This window comes from Octodon degus, unplaced genomic scaffold (assembly GCF_000260255.1).
Source record: "Octodon degus isolate 3935 unplaced genomic scaffold, OctDeg1.0 scaffold00049, whole genome shotgun sequence".
Taxonomy (NCBI): Eukaryota; Metazoa; Chordata; class Mammalia; order Rodentia; family Octodontidae; genus Octodon; species Octodon degus.
Window position 1 is genome coordinate 7973942 of NW_004524625.1, and position 7160 is coordinate 7981101.

The window sequence follows — 7160 nt, forward strand, 5'->3', positions numbered from 1 at the left end:
TACGACCCACAGAAGAGATTTATAGCAGACCCAAAAAGCAATTTTGATGAGAAAAAATATTTTAAAAAGTTCATCTAACCCATAAAGATAGCTGAATAAAAAATGACTTAAAAACACTATAACGTACAGTGAAAAAGACATGGAACCTGAATAGGTTTTGAGCGCTGGCTGGAGTTTTCCTAAAGCACTGTACATCAGAACTTTGCTCAAGATGTATTTACTCTCAGTCTTGTGGTGAATGATGCAATTGCTAACAGCTATTAAACTGCTCAAAGATAAATGAATAGCATATTGGGACAAAGCACTAAGGAGCTTTGCTTCCCCTTGGCATGGTATTAACTGAAGGAGTGACAGATCCTTGCTATTTTGCAGAAATAAGTTCAGAACATGGGAAATTAAAAATATAGTTCTCAGTGTAATAGAAGCAGAGCATTCTGCCTGGACTAGACGTAAGGGAAACTTGCGTAACAGAGCCACTGTGCCGGTAAGGATTGTATAATGCCATGTTCACTACATTTGAGCAATACACTTCTCATTTACTTGTGCTAGTTGCATTTCTAAACTGTTTCCATGTCATAGTTTATTTGTCAGCATTATATTTGAATCATTTATTCATCTACACTAAATTCACAATGCATTGTTCTTTTTCACTGCGCTCTCACTACCTGAAAAAAAAAACAAAAAAAAAACAAAAAAAACAATGAGATGCTGAGTAATGTCATGATTGTTCTTTTTTTTTGGAGGGGCGGAACTGAGGATTACCAAGGAAGTGCTTATTCCACTAAGATGATTTTTCTTTATATTTGACTGCACATTGAGACTGAACCTGCAGCTGATACACTAGACCTAGACGATTTAACTATGGTAAGCAGCCAACTACTCTGTCCATGTGCATTCTCCATTTTTCAAAAATAGAAGCAGTTCTTCTGCTTAAAGTTATAACAAAGGCTCCAGGAAGAGGGCCAGGATCACTGAGGGAAGGAAGAAGGTTGCCGCCACTGGAGGGACCCCGGGGAAGTACTTGCCAAGAGCTTATCGGTGACTTGACCGAGAGAGCAGGAAAGCGAGGAGCCTGCCCGACTGCTAACCGTGAACTTCTCAACACAGAGATGAGAGAGCCTTGAAAGGAAGAGGGCCCGTGCAGCCTGAAAGGAAGCGAATTAGTGTCAGAAGATCCTAAATGCGAATATCTGCGTGTGCCTAGAAAAGCAATTATGAGTCCTCTCTAGGAGAATCGACATTAATTCCAAGCCTCAAATTGCTTCTAGACACACTTTCATAGAGCGTGAGTCTGCCATCACTAAGCGAAGTCAAAGCCAAACAAAAGGCACAAGCATTAATTCTCAAAATAATTTTTTAAAAAGTTACTTTTCTTCCATTAATTGCTATGTACACAGTCTAAAGTAAACATAGTCGGAAGTAAAACACATTAAGGAGATAGCAAAATTGTAGAAGCAATAAATTAAAAAATAAACAGGTATCTTAAAATGCTAAATAGGGCTTAAAATATGGAGAAAAATGCTACTAGAAACTATAATGTGTAGTTCATCAAAGTTTTTTTTTTTTGTTTTTTTGTTTTTTTGGGTTTTTTTTGCAAAACCGGGATTGAACTCAGGCCCTTGCACTTGCCAGGGAAGCGCTTAGTCCACTGAGCCATCTCCCCAGCCCCAGTTCATCAAAGTTTTACAAGAGTAGAACTATGCAAGTGAAATATCTAAAGTTAGTCATTAAGTTGCTTATATTTAATAAGACACGATGATCTTTTCTAGTAAGTCAAAGACTTCCAAGAAAGATAAATTATAATAGATAAATTATCTAGTCATACTATAGAAAAACATAAGAGGAAACATTTAAAATAACCAGCTGTCAAGACATGCAGCCTACAGTCAGGGACACATACTGTGGCAATCAAAATGTGACATTTTTAGTTGGCTGAACCATTACAGTCCTAAACGTCATGAAATAGAGTTGTCAGTGTGCTGGAGAAAGTGTCAATGTTGAAAGTTTATCTATCTAAGACTATGAAATCAGTGAGTTATCAGCAAAAATAAATTTTTAAAAACAGAATTTTCTTTCTTTTTTTTTTTTTTTGATGGCACCAGGGATCAAACTCATGACCTTGTGCTTGCCAACCAGGCAAGCACTTATTCCACTGAGCTATCTCCCCAGCCCACAAAATACAGAATTTTCTATCAACATGATTTCAATATTTCTACTAAAAGTGCTTTTATAGTGTATTCCAGACAGCAAGAGAAGTACGGGAAGAAAAGAGAGAGGGAATGAAGGAGATGTAGAGAGAAAAGAGGAGGGAAAAGTAGAAACCCTGAGGAAAGTGTAATAAACATGTAAGGAACAAACTGAAAACTGGTTCAAAAAATAACAACAATGAGTAAGTGTTTTCTTAAAAAATATAATAAGAAGTAAAATACTAGACAAATATGAATAAGGAATGACAAATTATGATTAAAAAGCAAGTGAATACATTTGAGGAAATAATTTTTTTTTTAAGATTTTGAAGCATGGGCCTAGGAGATGGCTCAGTGGAATAAGTGCTTCCCCGGCAAGCACAAGGGCCTGAGTTCAATCCCTGGTTCTGCCTCTCCCCCCAAAAAAGATTTTGAATCACTAAAAAGTGTTTTTAAGTAGTGAAACAATTTTTATTAAATACGTTACATAATCACTAAATTAAAAGGCAAAGACTCAAAAATAACTAGCAAATAAAATCAAAGAAATCATTCCAATTTAATCAAATTGAAATGAAGGGGAATAATATTGCAGGGGTGGGCAGCAGTGTACGGCATGGACTAAGGCAAAAACAGAAAAAGCAGAACAAAAAATAACATCAAATAATGTGTATGCATCAAAGCACAAAATGAACCACAATGCATATGAAGAGCAAACTCATTAGTGACAAGGTGAACCCAGTTAGCGAGGTAGCTTTTATAATATAGATACAGCTGTGAGAAGAGATGTGCCTAAAACACCACAAAAGTTTGTGACAGAAAAATTTGAAAGGAAAACGCTGAAAAAATATAAAGCTAAAGCTATTGGAGCTGTACCTATAGCATGTGTGTCTTATGGGCCATGTGTGTCTTTGAAAGCTCTAAAAGATTCCCCATCACTGATAGAGAAGATGAAAGATGTGTATTGTTTAGTTTTTTGTTAAGTTTGTCTTTTTTGTTTAGTTTTGTCAGAGGTGGGTATTCCATTGCCATTTAAATATTATAGGTGTGCGAATTCAGAAAAAATAACCCAATACAGTCCAGTAGTCCATAATAGTGGGTTATCCGTAGGACTGGCAATGTCAGAAGTTGTTGACTTGAGCCTTTTACAGCTCAGCATAGTAATATGGCTTTACTTTTTGTACCTTGTTTTTATACTTTTCTGCTGGATGATTAAGACCAAGGTACAGCAAGACCTATTTAATAAGAAATGTAACTTTTATATCTGCCAAGGTCAGCCAAGTCCCCTCAGGATTTACCCTGAAACCCTGTACCTCAGTTTGTAGATCCCTTGTCAATGTCACCATGTGGATGAGTCACAGCCATTACTTGACCAATTTGTTCTCTGTGAAAGCCTGAGAGAATAATTTCTCTCCATGTGACTCTCCTTAGGCACACTCTACATCATCGATCACGTTGCTCTGTGGCCCCATAATCTCTTTGATCAGAAAATTTAAGACATCACTGAGTTACAGGATGTTACAGTACAGATTCTCTTATGTCCTGAGTCCTCACTGACCTTGAAAAGTTAATGACAAAATGTTGGCTGTCCTTGCAGCCTTTTTTTTTCTCTAATTTTTGGTCAGCAAACTTATGTTGTTAACCCTCCAGAAGAGAAACTTAATAATATTATTATGCTATAACATAGCTTAACCTCACTATCTGTCTGAATATCAAACATCTTAGACATAGCATAGAACAGGCATTTTCCATCAAGTATTGACATGTTAAACACTTCTATACTGTCTCTTAAGTAAATGTTTGTTTTTTTTTAAAAAAAGGTGATAAATGAAAACAAGAGACAGGAAAAAAATGTCATAGGACTGTCCTGCTACAATGCTGTATATGGTTAGATTTCTAAATTTCTGTGTAAAACTATGTAATTGTTTATTCCTTTTTAATTTTTTTCTTTCTTTTCTTTGGTATTACTTTTATTTTCATCTTAAAGGAACCATTTTTAAGCAAGTGGTGTATGCCAACCATTGTATTAGTCTCACTTAACTGTCACAGCAGTTCTCATTTTAAAGAACCAAAAAAGAAAAGGGTTTAAGCCAATTCTTTGTTGTTGAACAGGTAAATGGGTTGAGAACTTTGAACCAAATCTTGGTCTCAGCATAAACAGAGTGCTTGTTCATGCTTTCTGCCTAAGTGTCAGGCATTACACTCCATTTCTACATCACAGCTCAAAGGTATTTAATGAACTTGAACTTGAAAGAAAATAATATAACTGAGCAATAAAGGGGAACAGGGCATTTCAAACACCACAAGCAACCTTTTGAGACAGGCACAACCATAAGGATAACTGATTTATTATCACTGGAAATAAGTAATTCACAGTGATTAAAACAAAGGGGCGAGAAGGATGTATGGGCAAGACAAAGCAAGGAAACATTATAAGATTTCAGCTTAACACCAAGCAGAAACACCTACTGGGTGGGCTCAGGTAAATGAGAAGCCTGATAGATTTGCACACCGAAGCATGTCTCTGGATCTCTTGGTTACAGTGATGATAAAAAAAAAAAGTTCTACTAGTGTGATCTTTGCATTTGAAACTGAACAAAATTTTATATTCTTATCAATTGGCTAAGTACTATCAGCATCAGTGAATTTCCCAGTGGAAAAATAAATGTTAATAAAGCTTGACATTGCGCTTTCAGCAAAACCTAGTTTGAAATTTGAGAAACTTGTCATGTTCTCAAATTGAAAGGATTTTTAACAATGCATGTTTGCTTTAGGCATTTCATCATTAGTTTACGTTCTTGACTTTGAACACACATGTCTTATTAGTATGACCTACAGCATTTATTTTTGTGGTTACTTCTGCTGCTATAAATTAACAGAATATTGGTGCCTGCAGCATAATTTCATATTCAGAAGAACAAATGGAAGACAATAAATAATTTGTCTGAGGTCATGACTTTCCAAAGCTCATATTCTTACGTGAATATTCATAGCTTTAAAACAAATTTACTAAAGAATATTTCAATATCTTTCCTATGCTTACGTCCTTCAGATTGTAGCTTGAAGGGTGACAAAACAAACACATCCATCAGTGAATGTGAAGCATCTTTAATACAGTTTTTTTCTTTATAGCTAAAAGAAGGATGGCCAAGAAGACACCATCATTTTTTCTCATGCAAGTTGAAGGTACAAATGAAGAAAATTATATTTTGACAATGATAATAGCAGCACCAGTGTTTTAGATATCTACTCTATTGCTATTATTCTGATAGGAAATTAAGTTCTAAAATTTCATTGAGCGTAACCTTTAAATGAGCTCTATATATCAGTGAGGAAACTGAACATTAAAGAGAAAAATACATACAGTTATCAGCAGAACTGCAATTAGAAATTAGAGTAATTCCTGAATTTATTATCTTGTCTCGGTGCTTCAGAGAACAGAGGATGAGATTCAAACTCACGTGCAGATGGGCCACGTGAGGGAGGGCTCAGTTGGGGCACAGACCTAAGTGTCCACAAGGAACAACCCCCTCGAGTCTGCAGTGTCGGCGAGGTCTTCTAGGCCCCGTGTCTGAGTAGGTGCTACGCTGCCTCCCACCAGGCTGGGGCTGGAGTGAAGGACTCATCACTGAGAGAAACTGGGGAAACTAACGTGAATCTTCAGGCACTTGGAACTCTAGTGAAAAGTGCTCAGGCCGAGGAGAAGAAAGAACTGAACTCTAGATCCATAATGAGAATGAAAAAATAAAATAAAATGATTGGTAAATAGTATTAACTGCAACCATGGTGACATTCAGTTACAAAAGAACAGCTGAAGGGGCAGAGTTTTGCTCTGAAAAGGACTCAAAACTTGGACCCAGTATTTGCAGGGTCCGTTAACCACGCTGCATCTTTAGCGTATGAATCTCAAAACAAGAATCCTATGCACCTGATCCTAAAGTGGTTTGCAAGAAAGGTGACAGGGCTTCAGGTATGCTGAGCATGGGGCCTTGGAGATAAACTGGAGAAGTACAGGCGTGGGACTATGAATAAAGAATAAGAAAAGAATTAGGTGCTTTTACACAAATGAAAGTGTTAGGAAGAGTACAATCTCTTTGCAGCAATATGTATTTTTCTTTACTTTGGGTCTGGCCAATTTTCTTTATAAAATTACTTAAATATATTTTATGTCATAACAGTTTACATATAGCTATCATTTATATAATGAACATAGTTAACTTCTATTTGTACCAATACTTTCTGTGTAATCTTGTTTAAAATTCTGGATTACTTATTTTTGCCTCATGTATTTGATAGAGATTTTAGTATTTTACACATTCATTTTTTTTAAATTGCTTTTTCTGTTTTTTAAGATTGGGTGTCAGGTATTCAAGCATGATTTTTTTTTTTAATCACACATTGCTGTCCTCGATGTAGTTGCTTAGATCACAGTTTTCAGCCTACAGTTAGTCAAGGTGAAAATTTTAAGTGATAACTAATTTTAACATTAACTGATATTTTCAAAAAGCTAAATGTGTACCCTTTCTAATGTTATATAAATTATTACTATACTCTCTTCAAAATAATTTTTTTAAAAAATAAGAGGGGCAAGAACAAAAATGTAAAGTTTCTGGAAACCAAGTGGTAATATACAATCATATGTCCAATCTTATACAACAGTATCTGTTAATCTAAGCAACAGATTTGATAATAAAAATAGATAATATATCAGCCATTGTTAATCAGCTATTCTTGTTCTGAAAATCTGTAACATATGCATTGGTGTATATTATCCTGTTTCTTTGGTTGTTTCTGATTTTTGTTCTTGCTTTTGTCTTACTTTTCAAAGTGAAATAATAAAACTAAATTTAATAAAAAAAAATGATTGAGCCGACTGAGGGCCCGCGGGATCCTGAACAGACCCAGAGCGCAGGCCCGGGGAGTGAGTGAGCCGACCCAAGCCGCGGATCCTGAATAGACCCAGAGCGCAGGCCTGGC